This window comes from Stylophora pistillata, chromosome 2 (genome assembly GCF_964205215.1).
Source record: "Stylophora pistillata chromosome 2, jaStyPist1.2, whole genome shotgun sequence".
Classification (NCBI taxonomy): domain Eukaryota; kingdom Metazoa; phylum Cnidaria; class Anthozoa; order Scleractinia; family Pocilloporidae; genus Stylophora; species Stylophora pistillata.
Genome location: NC_142520.1, coordinates 21,972,539 through 21,991,700, shown reverse-complemented (window position 1 = coordinate 21,991,700; position 19,162 = coordinate 21,972,539). Strand labels below are relative to the sequence as shown.

Below are 19,162 nucleotides of genomic sequence, written 5' to 3'. Positions count from 1 at the left end.
TCGAACACTTTTATAAAAACACGCAAGAAACTGAACCCAAATAAATAAATTGCGCTACGTGGTTTCTTTGTAATTCATCCCGAGGTAATAATAACATACTGTTAAAATTTAATGCGAACGAGTGTGTTCTTATAAATTGGTTTTTTGAAATAAGATAGGAAACAAGGTATATATAAGACATAAAAAATCCAGGTCAGATATTTTGAAAATTTAGTATGTAGACATTACAACAAAAGACTCATATTCTGCTGCATTTCTATAGGTGTTGATGCTTGGAGAATCTATGTTGATGGTATGACTAGTCTAGTCATTACGTTGACGAACGAGACCTTGACCTGTTAAATAGTAGCAAAAAATACTGGCAATATTTGTTCTTTCTCTGTTCAAACGTTGATTCTTCTCATCGTATATTTTCAATTTTCAGAGCCATGTTGAATAATTGACGTAATTAACGCATTGAAACATACATAGGCGAGCATAAATAGTGCAATAAGTCTGTATGATTTTATGCTTAGCTGGTTGTGGAACAAACAAAAGTAAATCTTAAAATATGAATTTTACCGAGTCATTTGCCTTTATTTCGTTAACTTCAGGAGTATATTTCATAAAAATCGAACTACCTAACTGTTTAAAATAATAAACCGCCTCCCGGTTAGCTCAAATGGTTAGAGCGTTGGACTGTTGTGCGGGAGGTAGAGGTCGATGGTTCGAGCCCCGGCCGGACCAACACTCAAGGTATTAAAATAACTGAGGAGAATGCGCTGCCTTTCTATAATATCAAGGAATGGATAGACATTCTAGTCTTCTCGAATAAGGACGAATAAACTGTAGGTCCCGTCTCCTGCATCTATTAATTAGTTCATCTGGTTAGGCAGGGGACGATAAAGAACCCACTCACGAGATTACTTTGCTGTGGCCTGGCCTGTTTACTGGGAATTGGGGGGAGGGTGCATCTTCAAATAAGTTTCCTTGAAATGTTTGTAAACTGCTGATGCAGGATACGAAACAAGGTGTATACAAGATATAGAAAGCTCTAGTTCAGATATTTTGAAAATTTAATTACATTGAGTACGGCGAAAAGTTCTAACTGGTAATACTTGTTCTAGCTCTGCTCTAATGTTGAGTCTTCGCAATAAACTTTCTTATAATATATATTCAAGTGTTAGAAATTTTCGAGTTTGCCTCACTGGTCGTGACTTTAGATACCGAATTTTTATCAATTTAAATAAGCGATCCTCATTACTTGTCAGAGTAAGGTATATCATGGCAAATTTCGGAATTAAAAACTATCGACTACCTAACTGCCAAGGGTACTTCGTTCTTTTCACATTTTTTTTTCCAAGAGAAAGCGTTTGAAGGAAATTGTACATCATTCTTCAGAGGCGTAGGTGTCTCAGTTGTCTGTTATTTTCGTTCATCTCAAGCAAATAAAGTTTTCGGTGAGATCGTGAAAATAAGCTCTAATTTTGATTTCGTTCTTGTTTCCCGGCAATTGCAGGCTAAAACTTTTATTCAAGGATTAAAGAACGTTTTCCTAACATAAAAATAGGCTCTCAGTCGTCGCTGTAGTCACTGAGATTTAATATTTAAATATTCAATTATCTCAACGCTCTAATCATCCATTAGAAGCGTTAATGAATAATTTTACCTGGGTTATACCTTAGATCTTCACAACACTTTTGACATAAGACTGAGAAATTGGTTAGTTTATGTCCATTATATCATTCTGTTGATCCCACAAATGCTTTTTCTTTATTGATTGCTTTTTAGCGTGAATAAACCTAAAGTTGTTTGAAGACTGTGCTAGCTGATTCAGAAAAAAGTTAATAATTCATGGGCTTTATACAACTCCTTTTTAAAATAAGTAAACAGATATGTAAAGAGAGGTCAAGGCATCTGGACTCTAAAAACGCTTGCAGAATGTCTGAACTTCTAAAGTCCTATTATTTTACCAGGGGCATCTTAAATCATCATGAAAATATTTACCTTAACTCATAGCATCGTTGCTCTTTCTCCCAAGTTTTTCTCTCTTTCTTTTTTTTTAATCGTTGAATTTTATTCGAAATTTTTCTCACAGAAAAGAATGAGCTAGGAGCAATGAAGATGCACTTCTTCATTGTAATTGCACTGTGGTATATGCATGAAGTTTTTGCTCAACAGTGCAAGAGAGATGGACATGCCATTTTCGGTATGATGCTTCAAAGACAAACCTTCAGGACGATGAAATCATCGATTGCAGTCGAGTGTCATCAGGCATGTAACAATGATTTTCGATGTCACAGCTTCAACTACGTAATTTCTGAGGAGCTATGTGAACTAAACAACCGAACTAAGGAGGCCAGACCAGAGAGTTTTGTGCCAAATTCCGAGAGATATTATGTAAAGAGTAATAAGAAAAGAGGTGAGTGTAAACGGAAAACGTCCTTTGCACAGGCGCCCATTGAGGCAAATCGAAACTGATAAAAGTATGTCCTGTCCTCAGTTCCTCTTGGGTCCATTCCTGAACTTCCAGCAGAAACATGTAAAGAGATAAAAGCCAGCGAAGACGGAACAGCGAGTAGTGGTAATTACTGGCTTGATTCCATTATAAAGGGAAAAGCAGTTCTTGTTGCTTGTGATATGGAAACAGAGGGTAAGAAAACTAAATTGCTAGTATTTGTTGGCATTAGTGTAGCAGAACGTGGTGAGGCGTCAACATTTTGGTAAGGTACATCCATATCAAGTTATAACACTGTACAGCGTTTGGTCCCTTTCAATGAGATTACTATTCGTGGGGCAAGTATCATTTATAATTTTAAATTTTTCGTTTTCCTTTGAATTTACTTATCTCTTGACGAAATAATCATTTTCTCTTTTGCTTATTTTTTTTATTGACCTGTTTATTTATCTATTGATTCATTCGTTTATGTATTTACAGAAGGTTTTTGATATTTCATCGTAGGATATGACAAGTATCATAGAATAGCTTTTATGCACGATGATATCATTTATTGAAAAATAACGGTCCAAGCATACTTTGCATTAAAATATTCAGGAAGTTTAACCTTGCCTCATTGGTTTCATGTGGGTGACCTTTGATTTCAGTGGTTTGGAAATACTTCCGTATTAAAACTCGTAGTTATACGTGTAAACCGTAAAAGCGAGGTTTTGGGTAAGAGTGAGTATTCTGACGTAAACATTCTGAGGGTCCATTGCCAATTAATTTCTTATTTTCACACTATATCTGATTTTTCGTTATTAGATGCTGATGAATGCCAGGCCTCGTTACCTGTCTGTGATACGAACGCTATTTGCCAGAATACCCCTGATTCGTATATCTGTGTGTGTAAACCTGGAATTGCAGATGGGAAAACTTGCACTGGTAAGAGGATTTACAGTTTGCTACTCCTTGGAAGTTTTGAATGAGTTTAAATGTGGACGACAGACCTGCACAACTTAAGCCGAAAGGGTGTACAAGCTCATCCTACTCTGTAGAGCGACATAATAAACGTCACACAAAATAGCACGTAAGAATGTAAAATGCTCAAGGCAATTAAGGATACAGCAGACATTCGCCGATGTCCTTCGCGAAAAAAAAATTAAATTAGATTTGAGCAAATTTAAAACAAAAATTAATAATAATAAAAGCTGACGTTTCGAGCGTTAGCCCTTCGTCGGAGCAAATAGAGGAATTGTGGGTTGTGTGTGCTTTTAAAGGCAGAAAAAGGAGCTACTTGACTGGTGGGATCATGGCAACGAGAAAAACACGAATAAATTAGTGGAATGAAAAGCGTTCGGTGATACCTGTGCGATTTAGACTGGCGGTTTGAGAGATGAGCCTTTGTTCAACAATTGTCCGGCTTTCCTTGCTACCTAAGTGTAAGGAAATGCCGCAGATTGCCATGTGTTGCTTAGAATGGTTACTAGGTAAATTAAAATGTCTAGCGACTGGTTTCCATGTGTCCTTGTCATTCCTCTCCACGTCGCGAAGGTGTTCTCGGAATCGGTCACCTAGTCTTCTGCCTGTTTTGCCGATGTAAATCTTTTTGCAATAAGTGCAAGTTATGCAATAGATTACATTGGCGGAGGTGCACGTGAGACCAATTCGAAACTTTTAAATCATTTGAACCAAATTAAGGCCCAAAAACTTGAGCAACTAATCGGTCCCCAGATCGCTAACTACTCATCACTAGAAAACCTCAAAACTGTAGTTACCATTCCAGAAAACCTCTCACTTTCCGATTCACCCTCCTTGCATCATTAGACTTTTTTATCAAAAGATGTCGCCAGGATACCAGTCGCTAGGCATTTTAATTTACCCAGTAACCATCCTAAGCCACACATGGCAATCTGCGGTCTTTCCTTACACTTAGGTAGCACGGAAAGCCGGAAAACTCTTGAACAAAGGCTCATCTTTTAAACCGGCAGTCTAAATCCCACAGGTATCTACGAACGCTTTTCATTCCGTTAATTCATTCGTGTTTTTCTCGTTTCCATGTTCCCACCAATCAAGTAGCTCCTTTTTCTGCCTTTAAAAACGCACACAACCCACAATTCCTCTACTCGCTGCGACCAAGGGCTAACGCTCGAAACGTCAGCTTTTATAATCGCAACGGTGGCCAATTTACCATTTCAACTTTGTTGATATATCCAAATTATTTCGTTGCCCCCACCGACGCAGCCCCAAACAGTTTCTTTAGAAACTATCAGCCTTTATGATGATGATGATGAACTTTATTCATGTTTCAATTATAAAATAGCAGTAATAAAACCACTGAGTAAGGACACAAGATAATTTAAATCAAATAATAAATAACTAAGTATTAAAATACGATTAAATAATTTGTGGTCAGCAGAATTAGGCTCGCCGACCTTAAGACGTGGGGGGGGGGGGGGGGGGAGAGGAATAGTCTGAGCCTAACTAAGATATAACTAAGAATCATGCTCTGCAAACCAAGCAGCCCACACAGCCACCATCGTTAATTAACATTTCTAAGTCCATTCCTCTAACTGCCCTCTTAAAAGCCACTAGTGAATTCAACATCCTAATACAGGAAGGTAGCTTAGCCCATTGCACAGGTCCTAAATACCTTAGGGAATGCCTGCCATAATTAACAGAGTTAAATCTTGGGATAGTAAATCCTTTAACTCTTAAGTTATACACTGTGTGATTTGCTGAAAATAAATCTTGTATATAGCTTGGTGCTAGCTTAAATTTAATTTATACGTGATGGTCGCTGTATCTTGCAATCTACGGTTCACTAGGGTGCTCCGACGAAGGGCTAACGCTCGAAACGTCAGCTTTTGTAATCGTTACGGTGGCCAATTTACCATTTCAACTTTTTTGATATATCCAACTTATTTCGTTACTCCCACCGACGCAGCCCCAAACAGTTTATTTCGAAACTATCAGCCTTTACTGCTTGTTTGTTTGTTTGTTTTTGGGGAGGGCTACGAACCTCTTCGTACTTAGGCCGTAAATCCGAGCGAAAAAAATCAAGGTCCGTTACTGATAGTATGGACCTCGAATTCGGTCAGTAAGAGGTATCTATAATTCAAGAAAAACTGTTGTAGCGCCTAAAGTAGTAATTACAAGGGAACCGCATACAAAAGTCATAGCGTACCTAGAATCTGTCAAAGATGTGATTATCAGTCCAGTGACTGTTTTAAAAGCTTATCTTAAAAAGGTGAACGTTATGAATTTGCATTTCTTCCAGCTGTACCATCTTGCGAAGCGTTAGGAGTAGAAGATGCAAACGTTGTACCTGACGCCCAAATCACTGCGAGTTCCTATTATCTCAGCTATTATCCACATATAGGACGTCTCAATGGAGAAAATGGTTGGTGTCAGAAGACTTCTAGAATCACTGATTACTATTTACAAGTTGATATGGGGGTAGGGCGTACAGTCTGCGGGGTCGCCACACAAGGGAAAGCAAACGGATCGTAATAAAAAGCTACCAGCTCTCCTTCTCTACTGATGGTGCTAGTTGGACTGTATATAAAGAGCTAAACGTCGAAAAGGTATGAATGGAGGCGATCTTTTTCAGCATACTGTATATTTACCCCTACTTCATATATATTCTCGCCATAAGCTTTTTCTTTGAGCTTCACGGCTACGGAAGGATTTACCAGTTAGCAATAATAAAAACTTAATTAAAAATTATAACCTATGGGATTAAGAGTAATCTCTATTATTTCCAAAATGATGTGGTTTTTTTTCACATTTTGCAGTGGTTACAAATCTTGTCCTCTTCTCTATCGACAATGGGAAAAGACTAAGGGAAAGAAGCTTAATACAGATCTAGAAAACAAATAATATTGCTCGAGAATCCCTTTGAAGTAGCTTTACTGAGACTTCATTTTTCCTAACAATTAAGTGTCTTGTTTTGTTTTTTCTTGGCTGACCTTCGACGCGAATTCAGACTTGAATATCATTGTAAAACATACACTGAATAACCCAGTCCAAGCAAGATACGTTCGATTTTACCCGGTCACCTCTTCGATTTTCCCTTGCATGAGGGTCGAAGTGTTCGTGCAGTAGATAAGAAACTCAGCCGCAGTTCAATATATCTGCTTGAAATCTCCTTAGTCTTGTGGAAAGGAAGGGTACAAGTGTTGGTGAATGCCATAGGTAGGCTTCACTGTGGGAATATTTAAACATTTTCGATTGTTTCCTGCGAATATGGACCGGAAGTGAATGTGTGCGTGAGATGTAAGTATAGTGTATTTTATAGTTACATTTACGGTTGGATTACAAGCGTGTATTATTATGTAAACGTTTGAATGTGCTTGTCATCTCAAATAACAGATTGTATAGTTGGACTTAAATTTCTGCACCAAAACTAGGGATTCGTTATTTATCTTGCGTGAAAATGTTTTCCCATGACGTTATAAAAAAAAGGGATCGAAAAAAATAGCCGAAAATATGAAGTCTTCGCATTCGATATAATTTTCGGTTTATAGGAATTAGAACCGGTTGGAAAAAAAATCTAGAGGTTTAGACCAATGATGGTTCTATTTGTATTATGTTGTGTTCTATTTCTTTTTCCATCTTTCCTTACAATATACGGTATTCTACCAAACTTATCCTATATTTATCTTATACCTATCATGTGCTCTTGAAAATAAATGCATTTTGACTCGCTTTAGTAGTTGATATTAATATGTTACTGGGGAGGTTAAGAAAACCACGACGGAAACGGCAACGAGAAAGTCACTAAACAAAAGGTTTAACGAGTACAACAATATCTGTGCACGTGTGTGACAAACTATTATGAAATTCTTTGCGCCCTCTGCAACTTGAAAAACAAGATGGAATGACCAAACTTTGCGTTGTTTGGAGAACGTGAACAAGACGGCTAATTCTTTAAATTTCTATATCTAATCTAACGCTGTGTTTCATATTCAGTTTCGAGATAGATTTGACAGTGAGAAAAAAATATCTTGAGAGTATCGCGAGAAACAAATTAAATAACTTGTGAGTATCGCGAGATTCGTAAGTAAAATATAAGTTAATTTTTTTTATTTACCGACATTTTCCACGGCGTCGCAGTCATCGTTTCTTAAATTCTCAAATGTCTCGAAGGCGGCTGGTAGTATAGCGTGGACAAAGGAAGGAACACGTAACGTTGTTTATAGTATTGACAATCACTTTTGAAATGATTTGGACACAGAGCTAACAACTCTTACAAACCTCTTTTTTTGTGAAACATCCAACTAACTCCCCACTCAAAGTTCAATTATCTGCAAGCCGGCGCCCTGTGAGTTTTGTTATAATCAACATTGAAAGGAGGAAGGAGGATCTTAACTGAATAGTGTTCTAAGGAACATGACGAGTATTGTAATTTGAAGAGAAACATAGCTACATAATGGTGTTTTCTTCAATTCAAATCTATCAAAATATTGCTCGCTATCGTAAACATAAATTGCAAGAATAACTGGCGCTCCAACTTGAAGGAGCTCGTTATGTCATTTTAAGCGTTGGAGACAATCAAGATCTTTTTAATAGAATAAGAAAGAGAATACTGGGATACATAAAACCCAGAGGAAAAAGTTCTTTGAGAGGCACGAAACACTGATCTAGGATTAAAAGTTACACCTCCTATTGTTCTCCCTTGTTTTAAAAGGGTATAGTCTGCAAACGCTTACAGAGGTTATGAAATGTTAGTTGTGCTAGGTCCGTGGGTAATGATCTCGAACCAAATATTTTCCCGTCTGGCCCTCTCCGGCACTCAGTCAATAAGTGTATAGAAACTTCTAATAATTCGTCCGAACCATAATGATGCGGACATGATGAAGAAAACGTAAATGATATTTTAATCATGCGGCAGGTTCTGCCCACATTTATACGAATGATGCAAAGGTAAGGGGGTTCTTTTCAAATCAGAACGGGGAGTTTGAAAAGTACAGATCATGTAAATTCGTTTTGAAGAATATAAAGTGGGAATATTTCACGTTTTGTACCCCCTGCCAAATGACTGAATGACTAATGACACTGAAATACGTTTGTGATGGTTTTAAATGAAAGTGTCCTGTATTTCTCACTCTGAAATCCAGATCAGATGATTGAGTACTCAAACTATATCCTACTTATGGTATTCTTTAAAATGCAGAAATAGAAAACACCTGCAAGCACCTTTCAAATGGGAGATTGCACCAAACCACAAGGCGACGATAATAAAGGCATTTCTGAGAAAACAGGTTGAGTACGCAAACATGAAACAGGTCGAATACGCAAAAAGAAAAAACAAAACAAAACAAAACAAAAACAAAACAAAAACACACAACGGGGACCTTAGGAAAACTGTGATAGGGACAGCAAAACAAAAGATTCTATGACAAAACAATACCAAACCACGTGCGTTTTAAAGCTGTCTACATTTCTTAGCCGTCCTCTGCAAAATAAGAACGTGAAACCTCCACAATCTTCTTGGTCTGAAAACAGAAACCCTATGGTGAGTTCCTTTCTGGGGCTTAACGCTGTTTAGATACATTATGTCGAAGTTGATGTGTGACGCCAGTTTTAATCGACGTCATCCCTGGCGTTGCCATTCTCGGTAGGAAGTGTTCATCTTGCAATTATTTATTCGTCACTGCCTGACGAAAATTCCCCACCCACCACCTATAGCAATCGTTTGGAGCTCATATCGACTATCTATTAATTTTTATTTCTTCCTCACTTTTGATGTGTTCCCTAAAAAATTAATTCAACTTTGAACAATTCTGTCTGAAATTTAGAAACTCAAGGGACGGCAATGTACCTACAACGTGACCTTTCTTAATACCATGGCCTGATGGTTGCTTTAATCGCCCTAATTGATGGCCACAGCGACGCCAAAGATTTTAGTTGGATATCATATCACAGGCGGCCCAAGCTCTCTTTGAGAACCACACAAGGAACACAATTTGCATATCGATTTATAAGGATTTGTATGGGATTTTCTACAAGATAGCCATAGAGATAGTTAAAAGTGAAAATATTAAATAAAAATGGCTTACCTTATTCCATACGTGTGTTGCTTGCTCCTGGTGTCGTTATTTTACCGACTTCACTTGATTTAAGCGGTTTTTTTTTTAATCCTGGTTTTCTCTTCTTAAAGAGAAGACAAGGCCGAACACTTCTGTCCAGACAGCCTCCCGAACGAAGTAAAAAATCCCGAGCTAAAATGTACCCACGGCCACAAATCAACCGCAGAATTCAAGGGCAAAGGTTGACCTTTCATTTCGATTCTCTAGCCACACAATCTCAGCCCTGCGATCGACGCCAGGCGGCTCTTCGTGTCCTCAGTGAAACGTTAAAACGTTTGTAGACATCCGAGTCCTTTTTAAACACGACACAACGACCCTTGAAATCGGCTTGGTAACCTCGTCCTGTTGGCAAACCAAGACTTGCGGGGGTACTAGATCTCAACTTATAAACAAAACTCTTGTAAAACCCGGGGTCCCCTCAGGTTTAGTACCCCGCAGATTTGGTTTTAGTTCTTCCAAGTGCTTTCGGCTCAGTTTTTTTTATGTATCGATGATTTGAAAAAAAAGCAGATAAGTATCTGCAAAATTAGTCAGCCAAAATACTTAAAGGTTTTCGGAATAGTCGTTACCTGTAATATATCGCGTTTCTTATTGCGAATTTCTCTAAATAAAGGCACGCAAAGACAGAGAGCCTCTGTCGTCGGTAATAAAAATCTCCGACAGCATCTTTGGCCTCTAAGCTGCAATATTTCTCACATACAGTAACGCCTTAAAGAATGGCATATACAAAAAACCTATGAGATCTGTTTTCGGCCTCCTTCAGCCACTCTAACTATCTACATTGTACATGTATCATACCGATGATTCAAACCGATTAGTTCGTCTAAGATGAGCTCATAACACTAAACAATAAATTGGCAGTTTTAAAAAACATTTTCATGAGACGGCTCGACGTTGGCACTTTTTCATCGCTATCGTTAGTATTTGCACAAGAAGGTCAAAATCGCACGCAGTCGCGCAGTTTCGTAGGCGGTCATTTCAGTGTTCCGTTAGCGTAAATGAACTGTAAACGTACGAACTAGACATCATGTCCTATCTGTGACATTTCCATCAAAAGATAACGCAGGCAATTTGATTTAGTACGCTTTAGCATTAGCGACGCGGGTAGAGAGCCTGCCTGGAGCACAGTATTGAAAACTATTGTGAATTTTTTTAATAATTGATTATGTGGATGTAATTTTTAAGGGCAATACAGAATAAACATTACTTATTTACCCAAGCTAGAACTGTGCAAGAGAAAGACTTCAGTATCTTTGAGAGCAGTATCGTATGTCTTGAGGTAAGTTGATGGAATAATGACTCCTAGATGTGTTAGATATAATTAACCGGGTGATTGGGAAGCTTCTCAGGACCACACTCATTACCTGTCTGTGTTTTCTTACAGGCACTTTCATCTCGTCAAGTGCTACACGCAAGTTAAAAAAAAAAGGTCTTACTTTGAAATCGAAAACTTAACTGTTCCGCTATGTTTTTAATTTTATGACATACTAAACCTCTAAGGCGCCTCTTCGAATTTGGTAGACCTTTATGTAATCGCTTGAGTTGAAAGTCCATCGTTAGGAGTCGCTAGTGTCACGGTTTCTTGGTTTATATCAGATAAAATCGTTTGAAGAACAAGATAGAAGAATCAATTAGAGTCCAAAATTGGTAGAAATGCAAAGTGACCTTGACACTGCAGAGACTCTGATGTTATGTTTTGGTTATTCATTGCGCAAAAAGAGATTTCCAGTGCATTGGTTCCTAGGAGACGTGAGCATAACGCCATAGAAAATTCTCGAAGAACACAAAATATTCCATACAACTAAAATATTCATTATGTGTATTCCTGAAAACCTCATTTAACTTTAGTGTTCTATGCCTTCTTTTTTTCCTCCGGTGGAAGTTGAAGATAACTGTTAACATTAAAGTACTTCTCTACTTTGTCCGACTTGTGGCCGTTTTTTTCTCATTAACCTTGCTTTGCTTTGAAACCAAAACTAAGGAATTCTTTTCATACTATACCTCTTTTCCTTTTGTCCAATTCATATCAAAACTTTACGCATTACATTTTAAGGTTGACCTCAGTTTTGGAATAGTTACTACTTTATTTCACACCAAAATGAAGTAATTCTGTTGGCAAAAGAGCTGTTTCTTCTTTGTCGAGATTGTGACAAAATTTTATACAATGCAATAAAAGGTTGCCTTCAAGCTTTTGAATACTTTATTTTGAAACCAAAACTAAGTAATCTTGTATAGCCAAAGAGTTCTTGTAGAACTGTGGTTGTGCGATTCACAAGAGGTTAGCATACAAAGCAGATCTATAATTAAAAAAATTAGCAAACCAATTTTTAAAGTTTCTGATCAGGAGTACACTTTCTCTCTGAAGTTGTCTTGTCACTAAAATTTATGCAAATTGAAGGATTCCTGACTACAATAAAACTCACAGCTGTGGCAAACGACATTAGTTTCGTGTTGTTAATTGTTTTTAGGAAACTTCAACTTCAAATAACTCCGAGAAAGTCTCCTGTAGAAACTTTGCATTCAGGCTTCGAGTTAAGAATTTATGGAAATCGTGAGCACGATTTTTTTCAGAATATCATCGATTTTGAATCATTAAGGCATAGCAAAGTGAAAATTGCCTTATGTTTGTTTTGAGTGAAGAAGTTTGTGCAGTAAATCATACGCCTACGGCTCGTGTTCTCTCATGTTCTCAACAAATCCCGTTTGGCCCATAACGCTGGTCAATCGATTAAAAGTGCGGTCTATTGCTGAAAGATACCTCAGTTATAATTGAAGTTGTACTTCGATCGTGAAATGTTATTTTTAGAACCTTGATGCTTGCCGTGTTTGTAAATCTAGTTAGACTTCTTACAGGAGATCTGATAAACTCACTAGGAAATAAATCCAACGGTAAACAAAGTTTTTGTTCCGATAATGTTATTTTTGTCATAAGATTCTTCTCCGAGAAAGTAGAATAGACACAATGATTACAAAGGATGTTAGGGTTCTAAAAAAAAAAACCGCTGCCTCGGTAGGGGGGTATTACAAGATAATTTAGGCGTTGTATCGACTGAGTTTATTAAGTAAATTAAATCGTGTAGAGTGTCTGAAGTTGACGATTTGGGCCCTAGAGTCAGAGCAACACGAAGAGTTAATGACGGCTCTGTTGAGAGGCTAGCGCTTAAGACTTCAACCATAGATACTGTGGCCAATTTACAATATCAACTTTGATAAAACCAAATCATCGTCAACATCATAGTATGTTCTCGGACAACATACCCCAACGCGGAGTTATCATGTTTTATCTTTTTACATGGTTATGAATTATTTGAAATAAAATTCATGGCGATAATATATTGCAAAAAGCATACATCTGATTGAGTTTCAACTAAGATTTCTTCACCAAACTACAAACGTATCTCCGCGCGGTTAAAATAGATCTCAAGGACGGACGCAAACTTCACCTTTACTCAAAGCAAAAACAAAAAAAAAATTTTTTTCAAAATACATTGCTTATTTGTTTTAAGAACTTCATTATGTCGCGCCACACTGCACCCTAGACATGTTAATTGCCAGGGTATTGAGACCAAAGTCTTGAAAATCAGAGACCAATACTAATTGCCGAGCAGACTCCTGGTTTGAATGGTTCAAATTATCTGATTGCTTGAGAAGATAACAGCCGTCAAAAACGTCAAACCATTACAGTTCACAATCTGCAAAAGTTCACAGGTGAAATAGTTTGGTAGGTCGAATTCGACACTTTTCCTTGAATTCTTTTTTTTTTTTTTTGTCTTACTGCCGAGCATGAAAGTGAAATGCTCCAAGAAACCGGCCGAATTGTGGCCCATTGAAATAAGATTTTTTATTTTCTCGCATGATAATTAGTAAACAAACTGCTCAAGGTGTTTGTTTCATGAAATCTGCAAATGCTTAGACGTTCTAGTCTTTCCGGAAAAGGGCCATAAGTTCTAGGCCCGGTCTCCTACATTTACTTTGTACAACTGGTTAGCTGACGACGTGGAAGAACACACGCACTTGCCACAATAAGTAGAGAACATAGCTCTCGTTGTCGTAGTCTGGCCTTGTTTTCAAAAACCCCTATTCTGGAGCACCGGTAAAATGCTCAATACAGTCTGGCCATGAACCCCAGAAAAGTGTTATAAATCGGACTAGAACAATATTCTGATGAAGAACACGCTTTATAAATGCATTGTTACTATGTACTATTAATATTATTAGTTTGTAATCAAACGTTCTATTGTCAAATTTTTTTCTTCATCCAACCTTTTTTCGACCTAACTTTTTCTACAAATCAACTTTCTCTCTTTTCATTTTGTTTGATGTTTTAGTTTCCAGGTGACACATACGAAGATGCAGGTATTCGCAGAGTTGCAAACTTTCTTCCTGATTTTTTGGCTGGGCAATCAATTTTCTAGAGTAGCATCTCAGCGTGTAATAGTGATGACTCTGTTTTTGGCTATATGCTACGTGGAAATATCTTCAAAACTCTACAAACCGCATTCCCGTTTGAGTGTTCCCAGGCCTGTAAGGGTGACGTCAGATGTCAAAGCTTTAATTACGTCATCTCAAAAGACACGTGCGAGTTAATGACCGTACGAAGGAAGCCAGACATGAAGACTTTGCGCCGAATTCTGAACGATATTATTATAAAAAATCAGAAAACAGAGGTAACTTTATACTTTTAGGAGTTACACAAACAGCATTGCTGTTCACTGTATTTGCGGACTCAGATTCCCCTCGCTTCTCTGTGAGGGCAGCCTTGAAGAAAAGTTTGATCCTTTAAACCAAAAATCTAGTGACAGAATATTTTTCTTGTCCTATGTTATTTCTGTTCGTCCACCATTGTTTTGTGTTGTCCTAAGTCAACTGCAACTGGCTAAATTGTAATGACAGTCAATGACTTACCCACATTTATTCAGAAAAAAAAAAACAGTGTGACTTATGTAGGCTATAGGATTCCTCTCGTAAAAAAGTAACGAGAGTTACACAAAAGTAATAGCCTACGACAATAACACGTTTGGACATACAATCACAATCCTTGAACTTCACATGATGCAAATTGAAGTTTATCATATGAGGGTCTCCATTTGGTAAACGATTAGCCGTAAAACGACAAAAAAAAAAAGCCATGAAGTGTAAAAATTGTAAAATTCTAACTTTCAGTATAACCATTACTATTAGACGTAAAATGTTAAAAATTTTAACCATCAGCAGTAAGAGCCATCATCCCGTTTGGATCCTTTTATATGGATAGAAAGATAGAGAAATATTTTCCAGCCAAAGACCCTGGACATCCAACTAAAGAAAAAATACCCAGTAACACCCATGAATGTCAAAGAAGTGTCTTTAACTCAATAATAATCTGTACACAGCTGCTCTTGGTTCTATTCCTGAACTACCTGCTAAAAACTGCAAAGAAATCAAGTTGAGTGAGGGAGAGCAAGCAGTTAGTGGGAAATACTGGTATTATAATCCATGGACGGAAACAGCTAAAGTTGCTTATTGTGACATGAAAACAGAAGGTAACTTATCGTCTTTAGATAACCTACAATGGCGTAACTAAAGTTTATTTTCTTCGACTTCTCCTTTTGAAAAAAACAAAATATCTCTTCAGAAAGCACTACTCTGTTTCCCTAACTCCTGTGATGCCGGTAACTCCATTTTTAGGGAATCGGATAGCAGTTGCAATTTTGTTTACTTACTTGCACAAGTCCTCGTCGTCTCGGCACGCTTGTAGATACCAGCTTTCAAAATGATGATAGGACAAGCCTTCCTCATTTCTGTTTGTTTGTTTTATTGTTTGTTGGTTTGTTTGTTTGTTTTTGCTTTGAAAACTTACTTCTTTTTAGATGTTGACTAGTGTAAGTACGACTTATACTATTGTGAGGCCAACATCTACTGCAGGAATACAGTGGGTTCCTATATTTGCACAAGTGACCGTAAGTGTCCTTTAAATAGCAGTAGACTTTCCAGCAGAAACTTTAAGGGAAATGATCCATCGCTTTGCTAATTTGTCTGGTCTAGATCATATATTTTACAACAGAAAAAATTATCTCTGGATCTTCTCACCATTTTTTTTTAAGCTTTCGCTTATTTTCTTAGTTAGTCCTACACAAGTTAACAGTAAAATCTTGCTAGTTAATATAACAAAGATAGCAGAAGGAGGAAATTGATGCTTTAATACAGAATGTTTAAAATTTTATATTCCTCCCATCTAAGATCAAAATAAGACTTCTATGGACCAGTTCAAACATAGTTTAGCCTTTGTTTAACAAAGCCGCGCCTAACAGTCTGCAATTTAGCTAGCTGCACCTTCTACTAGAACATCTATTCCTATGAATAGCGTCAGGAGGGCCGAAAGTTAACAGTGGAAGGCCATCTATCACATCAAATCAATCCTCTTGTAGAGAAGGCCTAAGGCCCACTGACTGCGTAAAGCAGTGGTTTGGCTTGGACCTTGCGTAAATAACCGGCTCTAAAAGATTCTGCTAATCGAATATGTACAGCTTATTTGAATGTTAATGCGAAAAAAGACAGCGAAAAGAGACTTTTGTCCACCCCCAGTTCATACTTTGCATAAGGGTGGGTTGCTAAGTAGATTTAGTGCAGTCGGATCATAACGTGGTTTTATACCAACAGGTGGCCTCGCATCGTCGAGCATTTTAGGAAACTCGCAAGATACTACATTGGCACTCTTTCGTCTTACCTGGACCCAGTCCTGACAGACTCTTCCTCGAGTAAATTCATCAGATGTTATCACGCCAAGACAGATGGCTGGGCTTCATCAGCCTTTCATTTAAAATGTGATAGGAAGGGACGCACTGTTTCCATTATTCAAGTCGGTGATTACACATTTGGTAGATACACCGACGTGTCCTGGCAAAGTATGAATTTCTGTTTTGTTTTGTTTTTATTTTAACTGGGGTTTTGGCAATAATATTAGAATTTATAAGAAATATCTCAGGTAGGACTGCCGGCATAGTCAAGTCGTGTCAGATATTTACGAGATCAGGAATGTTGGTTGGTAACTAAACTCGCTGGATCTTTTATCAGCATTTTTTTATGGCGAAGAGGTTTTAAAAATGCGATGAAAGCAAGTGCATAAGAGCTCATTACGTTTTGAAACATTTTCAAAGGTCGCAGCACTCTTTTGTAGACACTTTAACCTAACAAAGAGCTAACGCTCGAAACGTAGGGTTTTCAAACTCTTCAAGTCAAAGTGGCAAATTTACAATATCAACTATGCTGACAAAATCAAATTATCCTATTCTGTGTTTTCACGTGACGTCATAAGCCTGGTTAAAAATACTGTTCGCCATATTGGTGGACAGAAAGGTCATTTGCATATGGCAAGTTACACACGTGCGTTTGTATTTATTCACAAGTAATGAGATCTCAAGCGATTTTAAGAGCGATAGCGACCCTAAAATTGAGCAAAACAACGAAATATCTAAAGCAAAATAAAAAATAGTCTTATGCGAGTATGCAGAGTTTAGATGGTCAGATAAAAGCAAGATATTTACAATCTCGACTGTTGGAGTAGACCCGGCGTATTTACAAGATGAGAGGCTAGACTCACCATGTCTCCCTCCGATCGAAGCTTCCGATCTTGTGTCTTATCTCGTATTGGAGACTAGCTTTTATACATTAAAGTAGTTCAAGGCTTTCAAAAGTTCAGAGAGCTATAACCAAATGGTTTCAGGAATTATTACATGCGTACAGGGATACGATATCGCCAAGATGTTTGTCGTGCTCGGAAAGGCACGACATTCACAACGAATGAATGAGTCGCCTTTGTTGATATGGATTATTGCAAACATGGAAGGAACATTTGCTTTAGCTCATTTTTTAGGTTGTAAAGCTGAACTTTCCGAATGTTGCATTTGCTCGCATGTAGGGAGTGTTTCATTTTATATTGAGGCATGGAATCGCATTCATGGCAAGTTGTCGTGCACTCAGGTCAAATGTACTTGGTTGATCCCGAATGATGTTGATGAGGTCACATACGCTGCTATTGAGGACATAAACTTTAAGTCAGCAAGTAAACGAAAACAATAATTGGATGATAGAATCGATGGTGCTTCGGTAAACAATGTTTCAAGTGAGTCAAAGTCACAGTTTTACGAACGTTACTCCTACCGAAAGGGAAGTGAACGCATTTTTCGATAAAATAAACAAGACCGCGAAAAAACCTGTGATACTGTCATTGAAACCCCCATATGCCAATCAATCTATACTGAAAATTAGAAACACTGCAGCTATACCAGATCTATATAACATTGACTATCTAAAGCTCAGCTACCCAGAGCTACTAGTTAAGTGCTGATTCAAGGAGCGCCATTTCATGTCGTCTTTTACCTCGCGCCTTAGATAGTTCGCGTCGTGCTGCTTGCAGTTCGCTCTCTTGTTTGTTTATGGGTCGTTTGTTGTGTCCTAAATTCAATGCAGGCACCCAGTCGATGTTAAACTTGTCCCACGCAGCTGCTGCTTTTCCTGTTACAAAGTGACGGCTACAAACTCCACCATTACATAGAATTTCTTTTGTCAACCAATCAAGGTTAATGGCGGCAAGCCATCTCCGTCTTCTCTCGATTGAAAGCTCTTCTGCCGTCTCTCCTTCGTTTTTTAAAGAAATTCCTTTATCTCTAATACTCCTGGAGTGGCAATTGACCATTAAACAGAGAACCAAAGTAATATAAATCAGATATAAACGATAGAGTTTGCTCGGATGCGTTTGTATTATGCTCACAGCTACGTGTAGGTTGTCTACCAATATGGCGGATAGCAACGGTTGCTAAGAAAATGGTCACGTGAGTGAAAACATAGAATAATATCCCCCATCGACGCAGCACTACAGTCTCGTCAGAAACCTACCCCTTTTAGAAAAGAAATACAGCATAGATTCTTAGTGTAAAATCCAAAGAGCTATACAACATTCATAGCGATTTCGTCTCGAAGCGATTATACCCCGTAGACATTCTTCTGATCAATCTCTCTGGATGAGGGTTCTTGTGGGTACACATCCGCGGCTAAAGCCTTTATTTTCTCGCTCTACAACGTGCATGGTTATAAACCTGTTAAGTTGGCTCAGTACCGATATCAAGGATATGCAATCTACCGCTGTAGTAGTTTTGGAACAACGTTTGGGGGCTATCAAGGACGACATGACATCTACCTACCAAATAACCCTGGAAACCCTCAAAATTCATTCACCACATGTGGGTCTACTTACACCGTCCCTACTGGTTACACGGCGTTCACCAAGTGCGTATTCTTTTCAGGGAGTACATTATTTACCCCGACCGATCTGGAAGTATTTTACGAGACAACATCTTAGTTGCAAGATTATTTAAAAGATGCTATTGAGATTAGAGAATTCTCAAACAAAAAGAAGGAGTGTTGATGAAACCTTGTAAAAACCTTATGTAAAATGGAACTGTTGTTACAATGATTTCCGGCCTAAACCTTAAAGACCTCTCTCGCCACTATTCTACGTGCATATCAAGGAGAGATGTGGTGGTATATTTACTCACAATATCTTTGATTCACACGTCTCATTAATAAAATTACGGAACCCGAACTGAATAGTAGAATTAACGGCGCATTTTATGTCGATGTGAAACGTTTGTATGTCTAATGACCCCTTTTAAAT

The 19,162-nt window shown here is 37.9% G+C and overlaps 2 pseudogenes across 1 annotated transcript; both read left to right on the top strand.

Moving 5' to 3' along the window:
- Positions 1 to 1,347: 1,347 nt before the first annotated feature.
- On the top strand, positions 1,348 to 6,743 carry LOC148737769 (uncharacterized; annotated as a pseudogene). The gene is made up of 5 exons (XR_015996453.1): positions 1,348 to 2,401; positions 2,483 to 2,632; positions 3,242 to 3,361; positions 5,697 to 6,005; positions 6,388 to 6,743. The product of XR_015996453.1 is annotated as an uncharacterized LOC148737769 (transcript).
- Positions 6,744 to 13,860: 7,117 nt separating this feature from the next.
- Positions 13,861 to 18,847, top strand: LOC148737768 (uncharacterized; annotated as a pseudogene).
- The last annotated feature ends 315 nt before the right edge of the window (positions 18,848 to 19,162 follow it).